This window comes from Ranitomeya variabilis, chromosome 5, assembly GCF_051348905.1.
Source record: "Ranitomeya variabilis isolate aRanVar5 chromosome 5, aRanVar5.hap1, whole genome shotgun sequence".
Lineage (NCBI taxonomy): Eukaryota > Metazoa > Chordata > Amphibia > Anura > Dendrobatidae > Ranitomeya > Ranitomeya variabilis.
The window spans coordinates 250,785,022-250,798,144 of NC_135236.1; positions in this window are offsets into that span (position 1 = coordinate 250,785,022).

Genomic DNA, 13,123 nt, shown 5'->3' on the forward strand with positions numbered 1-13,123 from the left:
AGCGCGGCCCTGCGCTTAGTAACCCGATGTTTACCCTGGTTACCCGGGTGCTGCAGGGGGACTTCGGCATCGTTGAAGACAGTTTCAACGATGCTGAAGTCGTTCCCCTGATCGTTGGTCGCTGGAGAGAGCTGTCTGTGTGACAGCTCCCCAGCGACCACACAGCGACAAAACAGCGACGCTGCAGCGATCAGCATCGTTGTCTGTATCGCTGCAGCGTCGCTGTGTGTGACGGGGCCTCTAGAATAAGAACCAATAGTCAAAAAGAGGCTAGAGATAAACACTGAGATAATTATCTCAAGGAGGACAAATGGTGATGAGACAAATACTTCACCCTAATCTGTAATGGTGGTCGCCCCCCATGAAGCAAGCAGTCCGGCAAGGTAGGTGCTGGACCCACGCGTATCGACACTAAAAGTGTCTTTCTCAAGGTCAATGATCTGTAGTGGTGCGGTCCCAATAAGTGTATAAATACAAACTCTTATTGATTATTAAATCCTACCAGCTGTGGAGCGGCATGTAGCCGGCGAATCTCCATGATAAGACGGCGTCCCGTCGTTAATACTGCCCAAGGCACGAGTAAGTCCAGAACCCGGAAGTTCCAAATATGTACAATGTGCATGCGCCAGAAACACATCAAGTGTGCAACGAAACCATCAATAATGCGCAGGCTCGAAGAGCAGTAAGGGATATCTTATGCGTCACAAAAGGCTCAATGCACCTGCGCTTAGCATGTGAGAGGGGTATCTTATACATAAGAAAGGACTCAATGCGCCAGCGCTTAGAATGTAAATATCAGCACTCAGTATTTATTACTCCGTACCCTGGATAAATATAAGCAATGTGCCTGTATGATGCATTTAATATATCACATGAATAATTAATTACTGTTTGGTAAGCGCTCTCATTCTATATACATTTGGGCCCTCAGACCCCATGTAGTATATTAAGCCATACAGAACCCCATGATAATTATGTCCAAATAAAGATGTACAGTATCTATAATCAGTTGTGTAGAAACACACCAATAGTTACCAAAAAAAACACATCATGTACAGGTATATAGATAAATCAAATGATAACAGCATGCATACATAACTACAAGTACACAAAGGGAAGATTTAAGAGATTTGGGATATGGAGTTCAGACAATCCTATAGCAAAGGAATTATTGCTGTCTTATATCTATTCTTCAGGTAATTAACCTTTAAATTATTGTACCAGCACCCCTCGCTTATTGATAACCTACCGGATAACGATAGACAAGTACTTCGAGATCTGATAGATCTTTTGGAAGAAAATGAGTCTACCAAAGGTAAGAGGAGGTTCACTGGAAGGTTACCCTCACAAGCCACCCCCTCATTCTCATTATTTCCAGCTATACAGATATTCTTTGAGAAAAAGAGTAGGGATATTCGGAATTTGACGTTTAACAATCATTGTCACAACTTGTCCAAGGAAGAGAAATTGGCTGTGACTAGACTTAAGAATAATGATCTTTTTGAGATCAATGAAGCAGACAAAGGGGGGAAACATAGTCCTCCGGTGCAAGGACATATATAGTGCAGAAGCCAAACGGCAGTTGAGTAATATTCAGCAGTATTGGGCATTACCCTCAGATCCAAGTACAGTCTTTAAATCCCACTTGGATGGGTTACACTCCAGGGCTTGTTATCATGGGATTATCAATAAGAAAGAATTGGACTTCCTAACATCTAAACACCCTATAGTGCCAACTTTCTATATGCTGCCGAAAGTCCAAAAATCATGATAGAACCACCAGGTAGACCAATCGTGGCAGGGATTGGGGGTTTATATTAGAGACCTTGCATTTATTTGGATTTCATTCTGCAGCCAATTGTCCATACATTGGACTCCTATATACGGGATTCATCACATCTGATACAACAGTTGGACCTTCTGGAATTACTTGATAACATCATACTTGCTATCCTCGACGTAGAGGCCCTATATACCAGTATTACGCATGTGCAGCGCCCCAGAGTCCTGGTCGTTGCAGTACTGTGGCTCCGCCACTATGGGGAGCTACGGTGCATCCGATGGCACTGAAGGAGTTCATCTGATCAGGTATCACAGACACCAAGACATTTCACAGCTGGGCCTCCGGGGGGAGCTAAGGGTGCTATTCATTAGGCCACTCCCCACCATAGTGGGTAAACTGGGGGTCAGGCAGGAAGTTAGATCAGAAAGCTGACTGGATTGGACGAAGCAACACCTGGTGGCAGAGGGTGTTGTGGAGGAAGAGACAGTAGGGTCTCTGTCAGGGGTGGGATCCTGACAGAGGCTTGGCATTGGAAAGAACGTAACGGGTTCGCGCCTGCTCCGGGAAGCGGCGGTGCCCAAGAAAGGACTAGAAGCGAGATAGATTGTGCTGAGTGAGAAACGAGATCAAGCGATAGGAGAATACCAGTAGGGGTCGTGCTGTAAGACCGGAGCAACACCCTACTGAGGCGCACTACCGGTGGCCGGAACGCCGAGGGAGTATCATAACATTCAGCTTCAAGCAATACTCTAAACAGCGGCAGGACAGTCAGTCTAAGGCGGGCTGTCTCACACAAATCACCTATGAAGTCTTGGGGGGCACCTTGTGGAGAGGGGCGACTCTAGGGTCCCGGAAGAGCTCCGAGCCTACCCGTCAAACGGGTGCCGTCCCAACCAGAACAACAGGGAGGGACGGAGGATTAGAAGAACATTATTTAATCGAGTTGTGAGGGAACTTAAGAAACAGACACAACGGTTGTGGGGACTTTCCGTAAGCACAGCAGGGGAGGACCGCAACACATAGCGCTAGAAGGAAGGCACCGATTTCCACCTGTGAAGTGAGCTCTGGAGGTGCCATCGGACCGGCCGGACTTGCGCAGCCTGGTGAACCGTATTCTGGACTGAGGACCCAGAGATCTTCAGTAAAGAGGTAAAGAGACTGCAATCTGGTGTCCTCGTTATTTACTGCACTGCACCACCACCACTGTCATTTACACGTATTATAGACTGTGCGCCCCACGGCAGGGTCACGGACCGGGGCCTAGCCGCCGTGACAACCCCAGAGCAGAGACTCCGAGGCCCGGTACCGGGTCACCCCTCGGCCCTGCGGCGGTGGGGGCGCTACAACTTGGCGTCACGAACAGGATCTACTTAAGCCTGAAGAATCAGGTCATGTGTGCCTTGGAACTGTAATTTGTTGTGCTTGGACTGTACTTTATTGCAAAGACTGTGCTGCGCCATTTACCGCCAAAAGTTCCCGCCAAAAACCGCCGCCATTGCTACGCCAGAGAAGCAGGAGGGCGTGCCATGGGAGGAGACTACCAAAGTGGCGCCAGAAACGGTGATCGCCCCCTTCGCCTCTTGTTGCAAAGCGATGACCTGCCTCAAAGCAGAGAACCGCCCCCTGACTTGCGATGGCAGGAACGAGGTGAAGGAGGACCTCGACCTTGGAGAAATGGCAGAGTCAGATGCATGCATTGCCGCCGAATGCCGGACAGTGACGATGAACAGCAGGTGCCCGAACAACGGCGAGGTGATCCCGGTTTGTCCTCACCCATCAGAAGAGGACTCGCGTCCACCGCCGGTGAGGGACCTGGACTCCTTGGAGACACCAGTGGAGGAGCCGAGCCTGCCTATCCTAGTCACGGAATCATGGAGGGCGGAGTTACGTCAAGAGATGACTCCGGAGGAGCCGCGGTCCGGGCTGCAGCCGATTCCAGTGTCCTTGTCAACGGACCTGAGCGACATCGGTGGAATCACATCAGGCGCAGGTATGGACGACATCCCTACTCCCCTGGCCGATTCTGCTCTCCCGACCGATCCGGCTCCCCTGATCGATCCCACTCCCGTGACCGCTCCCCACCCCGGCAATGATCGTTCCTTCTTGGTGGAGCGGGTTATCCTCACCTCCAACGCGATGGGGAAGCTAGTGCCGCCGCTACCAACCAAGATGGGAGAACCCATAGGTGTGGGCCTAGACGGGGTGATCCTTCGGTGGGACACCCCCTGGACAGGGCCGGATGGGACCCGGGAGGATGGCCTCACCCTTGCGGTACTTACCTGGGAGCAGTATAAGCAATGTCTGATCCAACACTGGAAAGATCGGGACGAGACCGAACCACCTGACACGCAACGTAAGAAGTCTGCTCCCGGCAGGAAAGACGTGGTAAAGCGGGGAACTGTACTGGCCTACCACCCGAAGAGGGGATGGGGCTCCATACAGGAACCGGGGCTACCAACTGATGTCTTTGTCACTAGCTATAATGTGAAGACCCCCTGCTGCAGTCGAATGGTGATCCGTTACAAAGAGGGGATCAGGTGACTTACACCCGCCATCGGAGTGCACAAGGATGGTGTGCCCGGAACGTTCGACGGTGTGAGCCTGAGAGAGCGCCCCCTGTTGTCCCGATCATGACTGATCCCGATTTGCCGGACCTCGTCCCCATCACCACGGTACGTCTTGTAGCGGCTACCGAACTCGCAAGCAGGATTAGCCTTCAAATCCAGGCACCGGCTGATCTGATGGCATCTGAGAGACCAACTACCAGTACGGGTGCCACGTTGGCTGGGGGACAAAGACTGCCCCCAGACTTAGAAGAATAAACCTCGATACCATGAATCTGTAAATAGTTGCTGTTTTCCTGTTGTTTTGCTAAACCCGTTCAGGGTAAACTCTTAAAGGGATCCCTTTGTTGACCCGGGATCCCTATTGTTTTTGGTTATTTTCTATTTTTTCTATGTTCTTCAAAAACTGTGAAATCATGAACAGTGCATGATCCGAACTTCTTGTATATAGTTTGCACCTTATTAAAGGCGCTCCCTACTGGTTTTACTTAAAGAATGACTCTTTGCGAAGATACCGCACGGGAACCTTTGCTGAGTATGGACTGGTAGCTTGAGAAGATACGCTACCTCACAGAGACTTGGTCCCCTCTTAAAGGGGATGTTCATTTGCCACACTTCAATAGTAATATTGCTTAAGACAAGTAGCAATAATGTTGATGAGAGAAAAGTGATGATAATGTTTGTACGAGAAAGTTATATGTGTTCCACTGGTTAATTGTGAAGAAGTGTTAATGATGTTGTCTGAGAAGAAAAAGATGAAAGATAGAAGAAGGATGCAGTGGACCCGTAGGGATAGATGTGGTGTCCAGCATGCATGCAAGAAAGAAAGAAAGATAATGAGAAGGCTTAATGTTTGAAAGAAAATGCTTGATGATGTTGATAGATAGTTAGGATAGAAGGTAAACCCTGAGTCCTCATAGGAGCCATGTAGAGATGGCTCAGTGCTCTTGAACTGAAAGTAATGTTATGTTCTATACTGTGTATAGTAGTTGAAAAGGCAGAAGACCCTGGCTGAACGGGGCGGTCCTGTAACAGAAAGGAGAGGCAGTAGGTCTGGTGCCGATAGGACAGGCGGTCCTGCAGATCCAAAGTAGGAGAATGTAAAAGTTAAAATACCTTATAATGTGATTATAGGAAGGTCTTTAGTGGATAAAGAGTGTATGTCCTTAAAGGCAAAGTTAAATTATTGTTCAACAATTTTGCACTTAGTAGAATACCCGGTTGGGTAACAGGAGTTATTCATAACCTGTAATTTATAATGTTAACCATGTTTGTAACGTTTAAGTGTCCTCACCTCCCATAAAGGGAAGCTCTGTTCAAATATGCTTATTGTTATTGCACTCAACAAAATTGTATGTCTTTTTGCTAACTTGTATTGTTGTTTTCTTCCCAGTCCCGGAGTACTGTGTTTAACCAGGGGGGAGTGCAGCGCCCCAGAGTCCTGGTCGTTGCAGTACTGTGGCTCCGCCACTATGGGGAGCTACGGTGCGTCAGATGGCACTGAAGGAGTTCATCTGATCAGGTATCACAGACACCAAGACATTTCACAGCTGGGCCTCCGGGGGGAGCTAAGGGTGCTATTCATTAGGCCACTCCCCACCATAGTGGGTAAACTGGGGGTCAGGCAGGAAGTTAGATCAGAAAGCTGACTGGATTGGACGAAGCAACACCTGGTGGCAGAGGGTGTTGTGGAGGAAGAGACAGTAGGGTCTCTGTCAGGGGTGGGATCCTGACAGAGGCTTGGCATTGGAAAGAACGTAACGGGTTCGCGCCTGCTCCGGGAAGCGGCGGTGCCCAAGAAAGGACTAGAAGCGAGATAGATTGTGCTGAGTGAGAAACGAGATCAAGCGATAGGAGAATACCAGTAGGGGTCGTGCTGTAAGACCGGAGCAACACCCTACTGAGGCGCACTACCGGTGGCCGGAACGCCGAGGGAGTATCATAACATTCAGCTTCAAGCAATACTCTAAACAGCGGCAGGACAGTCAGTCTAAGGCGGGCTGTCTCACACAAATCACCTATGAAGTCTTGGGGGGCACCTTGTGGAGAGGGGCGACTCTAGGGTCCCGGAAGAGCTCCGAGCCTACCCGTCAAACGGGTGCCGTCCCAACCAGAACAACAGGGAGGGACGGAGGATTAGAAGAACATCATTTAATCGAGTTGTGAGGGAACTTAAGAAACAGACACAACGGTTGTGGGGACTTTCCGTAAGCACAGCAGGGGAGGACCGCAACACATAGCGCTAGAAGGAAGGCACCGATTTCCACCTGTGAAGTGAGCTCTGGAGGTGCCATCGGACCGGCCGGACTTGCGCAGCCTGGTGAACCGTATTCTGGACTGAGGACCCAGAGATCTTCAGTAAAGAGGTAAAGAGACTGCAATCTGGTGTCCTCGTTATTTACTGCACTGCACCACCACCACTGTCATTTACACGTATTATAGACTGTGCGCCCCACGGCAGGGTCACGGACCGGGGCCTAGCCGCCGTGACAACCCCAGAGCAGAGACTCCGAGGCCCGGTACCGGGTCACCCCTCGGCCCTGCGGCGGTGGGGGCGCTACAACTGACATAGGCATTGCAGCTGTCTCGTATTTTTTGGATCTGCACACATGAGAGGGGTCATGATTCTTTTATCTTAGAATTATTGAAAGTGGTACTTGAGAAAAGTTACTTTAAATTCGACAGGGTCTTCTATAGGCAGGTATAGGGGGCTGCTATGGGGGCTAGGTGCGCACCCTTCTATGCGAACCTCTTTATGGGGTGGTGGGAGGTTACTCAGGTGCGAAAATACGCAGATTTTAAGTCCCATGTCCTTAAATTGTATCGATTTATCGATGACATTATTATGCTATGGACGGGTACAGCTGACCAGTTGGAAAAGTTTGTTGCAGATCTGAACAATAATTGTTGGAATATTAAATTGACGTCTTGCCTTTCTACTAAGTCTATGAACTTTCTGGACCTGAAAATCATGGTAGAGGGGAACCGAATCACTACTACTTTATACCGGAAAAACACAGCCACAAATAGTCTTTTACATTACTCACGTTTCCACCCGGCACATCTACGTAATGGTATCCCTAAGGGCCAAATCCTACGCCTCAGAAGAAATTGTAGCCTTTTGGAGGATTTCCAGAATGAATCTTGACAACTTACGAGATGCTTTCAAGAACGAGGCAACCCACGTAGAATAATTTCTAAAGCCTTTGAATACTCTCGGAACAACACGAGGGAGGACGCATTGAGACCCCAGGTGAGAACCAAACGAAATACCCTAAGTTTGATTACCCAATACAACAACCAATGGGGTGATATTTATATATTTATCGGATCCTGAATAATAATTGGGGATTCTTTTGAGTGAGAGCAAACTCAGGCCATTTATTGCTGATAGGCCTAAAATAGTGGCCAGGAGGGCCAAAAACTTGAAGGACAGCCTCACTAAGAGTCATTTCAGACGCCCTATATCCAGGGTCCGGGTCATTAACCCAAATAAGGGTTACTTTCCCTGTGGGGGTTGCTCAGTATGCCCTTTTATGCTATCAGAAATTGGACTCGCGTTACCTTAACTACCCACACAGGTTCAATCCAAGGCGTTTTTCAATTGCCGGTCACGCATTTTGGTTTACACACTCAATTGTGGGTGTGATAAGTTATATGTGGGTCAAACCACTCAGGAACTTCCCCGGAGGGTCCAACAACACCTGTCCAATATAGCAACAGCAAGGAAGAACAAACAGATTACCTCGATAGCAGCACACTTCCTTGATTATCATAATGGCCTTCCGGCCACCCTCCATGTGATAGGTTTGGAAGGGGTTTCTACTAACATAAGGGGGGTGGGGTCTCGGACGAGTTATTGAGACGTGAGGCTAGGTGGATCTTTGATCTACAAAGCCTTATGCCAGGTGGTCTCAATGAAGAATTACTGTACACTGGGATTTATAAAAGGTCTTAAATCTTTGTTTTGCCCTCTTATTTACTAGGTGTACATGTATTAGACCCAATTGTCCTTTGTTCATAATTGTTCTCTCCTTTTTCTTCCCCCTTTTCGTTTCTCCTTTCTGTTCCTAGGTCACGGGTGGATGAGGAATAATAATACTTCCACATGCTGTCAGGAGGACAAGAATTATTTTGCTATAGGATTCTCTGAACTCCATATCCCAAATCTCTTAAATCTTCCCTTTGTGTACTTGTAATTATGTATGCATGCTGTTATCATTTCATTTATCTATATACCTGTACATGATAGATACATCTTTATTTGGACATAATTATCATGGAGTTCCCTTTGTGTACTTGTAACTACGTATGCATGCTGTTATAATTTGATTTATCTATATACCTGTACATGACGTGTTTTTTTTGGTAACTATTGGTGTGTTTCTACACAACTGATTATAGATACTGTACATCTTTTTTTGGACATAATTATCATGGGGTTCTGTATGGCTTAATATACTACATGGGGTCTGAGGGCCCAAATGTATATAGAATGAGAGTGCTTACTAAACAGTGAATACTTATTCATGTGATATATTAAATGCATCATACAGGCACATTGTTTATATTTATCCAGGGTATGGAATAAAAAATACTGAGTGCTGATATTTACATGCTAAGCGTGGGCGCATTGAGTCCTTTCTTATGTATAAGATACCCCTCTCACATGCTAAGCGCAGGAGCATTGAGCATTTTGTGACGCATAAGATATCCCTTACTGCTCTTTGCGCCTTCGCATTATTGATGGTTTCGTTGCACACTTGATGTGCTTCAGGCGCATGTGCATTGTACATATTTGGAACTTTCGGTTCCGGACTGACTCGCCTGCACAGTATTAACGACAGGACGCCGTCTTATCATGGAGATTTGCCGGCTACATGCCGCTCCACAGCTGGTAGGATTTAATAATCAGTAAAGGTACCTTCACACGAAACGACTTTACAACGAGAACGACAACGATCCGTGACGTTGCAGCGTCCTGGATAGCGATATCGTTGTGTTTGACACGCAGCAGCGATCTGGATCCTGCTGTGATATCGCTGGTCGTTGATTAAAGTTCAGAACTTTCTTTGGTCGTCAGATCGGCGTGTATCGTCGTGTTTGACAGCAAAAGCAACGATGCCAGCAATGTTAAACATGGAGCTAACGACCTGTGAGAACGATAAGTGCGTCACCGCTACGTCACAGGATCGCTCCTGCGTCGTTCTGGAGCTGCTGTGTTTGACATCTCTCCAGTGATGTAAACAGCGACGCTGCAGCGATCAGATCGTTGTCGTTCTCGTTGTAAAGTCGTTTCGTGTGAAGGTACCTTTAGAGTTTGAATATATACACTTATTGGGACAGCACCACTACAGATCATTGACCTTGAGAAAGACACTTTTAGGCCGGGGTCACACATGCGTGTTTTACGGACGTAAGAGCGCAGAAACTACGTCCGTAAAACTCGCATAACATACGGCACAATTATTCTCAATGGGGCTGCTCCTATCAGCCGTATATTACGGATCCGTAATATACGGCTTTCTACGGCCGTACAAAATCGCAGCATGCTGCGTTTGTCAGCGTATTGCGCAAAAAAATCGCCAATGAAAGTCTATGGGGGCGAGAAAAATACGGATTCCACACGGACCAGCAGTGTGACTTGCAAGAAATACGCAGCGGTGTTAGTGAAAAGCCGGTAATTCAATTGCCGGCTTTTCATTTCTCCTGCACAAACCCGACAGGATATGAGACATGGTTTACATGTAGTAAACCATCTCATATCCCCATTTTTTTTGCATATTCCACACTACTAATGTTAGTAGTGTGTATGTGCAAAATTTCAGCGCTGTAGCTGCTAAAATAAAGGGTTAAATGGCGGAAAAAATTGGCGTGGGCTCCCGCGCATTTTTCTCCGCCAGAATGGTTAAGCCAGTGACTGAGGGCAGATATTAATAGCCAGGAGAGGGTCCATGGTTATTGGCCCCCCCGTGGCTAAAAACATCTGCCCCCAGCCACCCCAGAAAAGGCACATCTGGAAGATGCGCCTGTTCTGGCACTTGGCCACTCTCTTCCCACTCCCTGTAGCGGTGGGATATGGGGTAATGAAGGGTTAATGCCACCTTGCTATTGTAAGGTGACATTAAGCCAGATTAATAATGGAGAGGCGTCAATTATGACACCTATCCATTATTAATCCAATTGTTTGAAAGGGTTAAAAAACACACACACACATGATTTAAAAGTATTTTAATGAAATAAACACAGCGGTTGTTTTAATAATTTATTGCTCTCTCAATCCATCAGCAACACCCTCGCTTGGCAAAATAATAAACGCACAAGATACATACCTTCTGATGTCCTATCACGTCCAACGAGGTAATCCATCTGAAGGGGTTAACTAATATTACAGGCACGAGCTGCGATAAACCACTCGCTCGTGCCTGTAATCCCCGGGTGCTGAAAGGAAAGCAGTGATCTATACTTACATTCAGTCGCGGTGATGCGCCCCTGCTGGATGTTCTCATGAACTGCAGCCTGGGAACTTTTTCCCACGCTCCAGGTCATATGAGGACATCCACCAGGGGGCGCATCACCGCGACTGAAGGAAATGTAGGTCAATGACCTACATTTAATTCATTCGCCGGGGATTACAGGCACGGAGCACAGCTGCATTTGCAGGGCTCCTGCCTGTAAAATATTTTAACCCCTGCAGATGGATTACCTCGTGGGACGTGACGGTTCAGCTGAGGGTATGTATCTTGTGCGTTTATTATTTTGCCAAGCGAGGGCCTGCAAATGGATTGAGAGAGCAATAAATTATTAAAACAACCGCTGTGTTTATTTCATTAAAATACTTTTAAATCATGTGTGTTTTTAACCCTTTCATACAATTGGATTAATAATGGATAGGTGTCATAATTGACGCCTCTCCATTATTAATCTGGCTTAATGTCACCTTACAATAGCAAGGTGGCATTAACCCTTCATTACACCATATCCCACCGCTACAGGGAGTGGGAAGAGAGTGGCCAAGTGCCAGAACAGGCGCATCTTCCAGATGTGCCTTTTCTGGGGTGGCTGGGGGCAGATGTTTTTAGCCACGGGGGGGCCAATAACCATGGACCCTCTCCTGGCTATTAATATCTGCCGTCAGTCACTGGCTTTACCATTCTGGCGGAGAAAAATGCGCGGAGCCCACGCCAATTTTTTCCGCCATTTAACCCTTTATTTTAGCAGCTACAGCGCTGAAATTTTGCACATACACACTACTAACATTAGTAGTGTGGAATATGCAAAAAAAATGGGGATATGAGATGGTTTACTGTATGTAAACCATGTCTCATATCCTGTCGGGTTTGTGCAGAAATGAAAAGCCGGCAATTGAATTACCGACTTTTCACAGATATCGCGCTGAATGAAATCTAAATACAGAATATATATATGTGTCTCAATGACATATATATATATATATATATATATATACTGTATATATGTTTTAATGAACATTTGAGCACATAAATCCATTAGATGTCGGTTTTGCAAGCCTGCGCGAAAATCTTGCAGTACGGATGCCATACGGATTACATACGGAGGATGCCATGCGCAAAATACGCTGACACACCCTGACTACGGATCAATATTTTGGGAACATTTCTCCGTATTACGGCCGTAGTACGGACGCATAATACGTGGCGTATTGTCTTACGCCAAGTGTGACCCCAGCCTTAGTGTCGATACGCGTGGGTCCAGCACCTACCTTGCCGGACTGCTTGCTTCATGGGGGGCGACCACCATTACAGATTAGGGTGAAGTATTTGCCTCATCACCATTTGACCTCCTTGAGATAATTATCTCAGTGTTTATCTCTAGCCTCTTTTTGCCTGTTGGTTCTTAAGGTACCTTCAAACTCAGCAACTTTACAATGAGAACAACAACGATCCGTGACGTTGCAGCGTCCTGGTTAGCGATCTCGTTGTGTTTGACACGCAGCAGCGATCTGGATCCCGCTGTGATATCGCTGATCGGAGCTAGAAGTCCAGAACTTTATTTGGTCGTCAGGTCGGCGTGTATCGTCGTGTTTGACAGCAAAAGCAACGATGCCAGCAATGTTTTACATGGAGCTAACGACCTGTGAGAACGATAAGTGAGTCACTGTTACGTCTCAGGATCGCTCCTGCATCGTTCTGGAGCTGCTGTGTTTGACGTCTCTACAGCGACCTAAACAGCGACGCTCCAGCGATCGGCTCGTTGTCTATATCGCTGCAGCGTCGCTGAGTGTGACGGTACCTTTATTCTAGGTCATGGTGTCTATGCTTTGTTCAGATTCTTCCCATAGGGGTTTGATTGTTCTAATATTATGTCTTGTTAATGATAACAGCATGTATATACTCTCTAACCTATACTAGGCTATATATTGTTCCATCTGTATTTTCCAACATGTGCTTAGGGTTGGAGGACACTGAGAGTATTATACAAAGCACTATGACATTTTTTGTATTGTATTCTATTTGGTGATCCCGTTTTTATGCATATGCCTTTTTATTATTATTTATTTATATAGCACCATTAATTCCATGGTGCTGTACATACAGGGTTATAGATATCATTTACAGTACACAAATTTACGATGACAGACTGGTACAGAGGGGAGAAAACCCTGTCCTTGCGGACTTACATTCTACAGGATACTGGGAAGAGACAGAAGGTCGGGGGGTGCGGCAGCTCTGGTGGTGGTGAGGCGGCAGCTTTGGTGGTGGTGAGGCGGCCGCTCTGGTGGTGGTGAGGCTGCAGC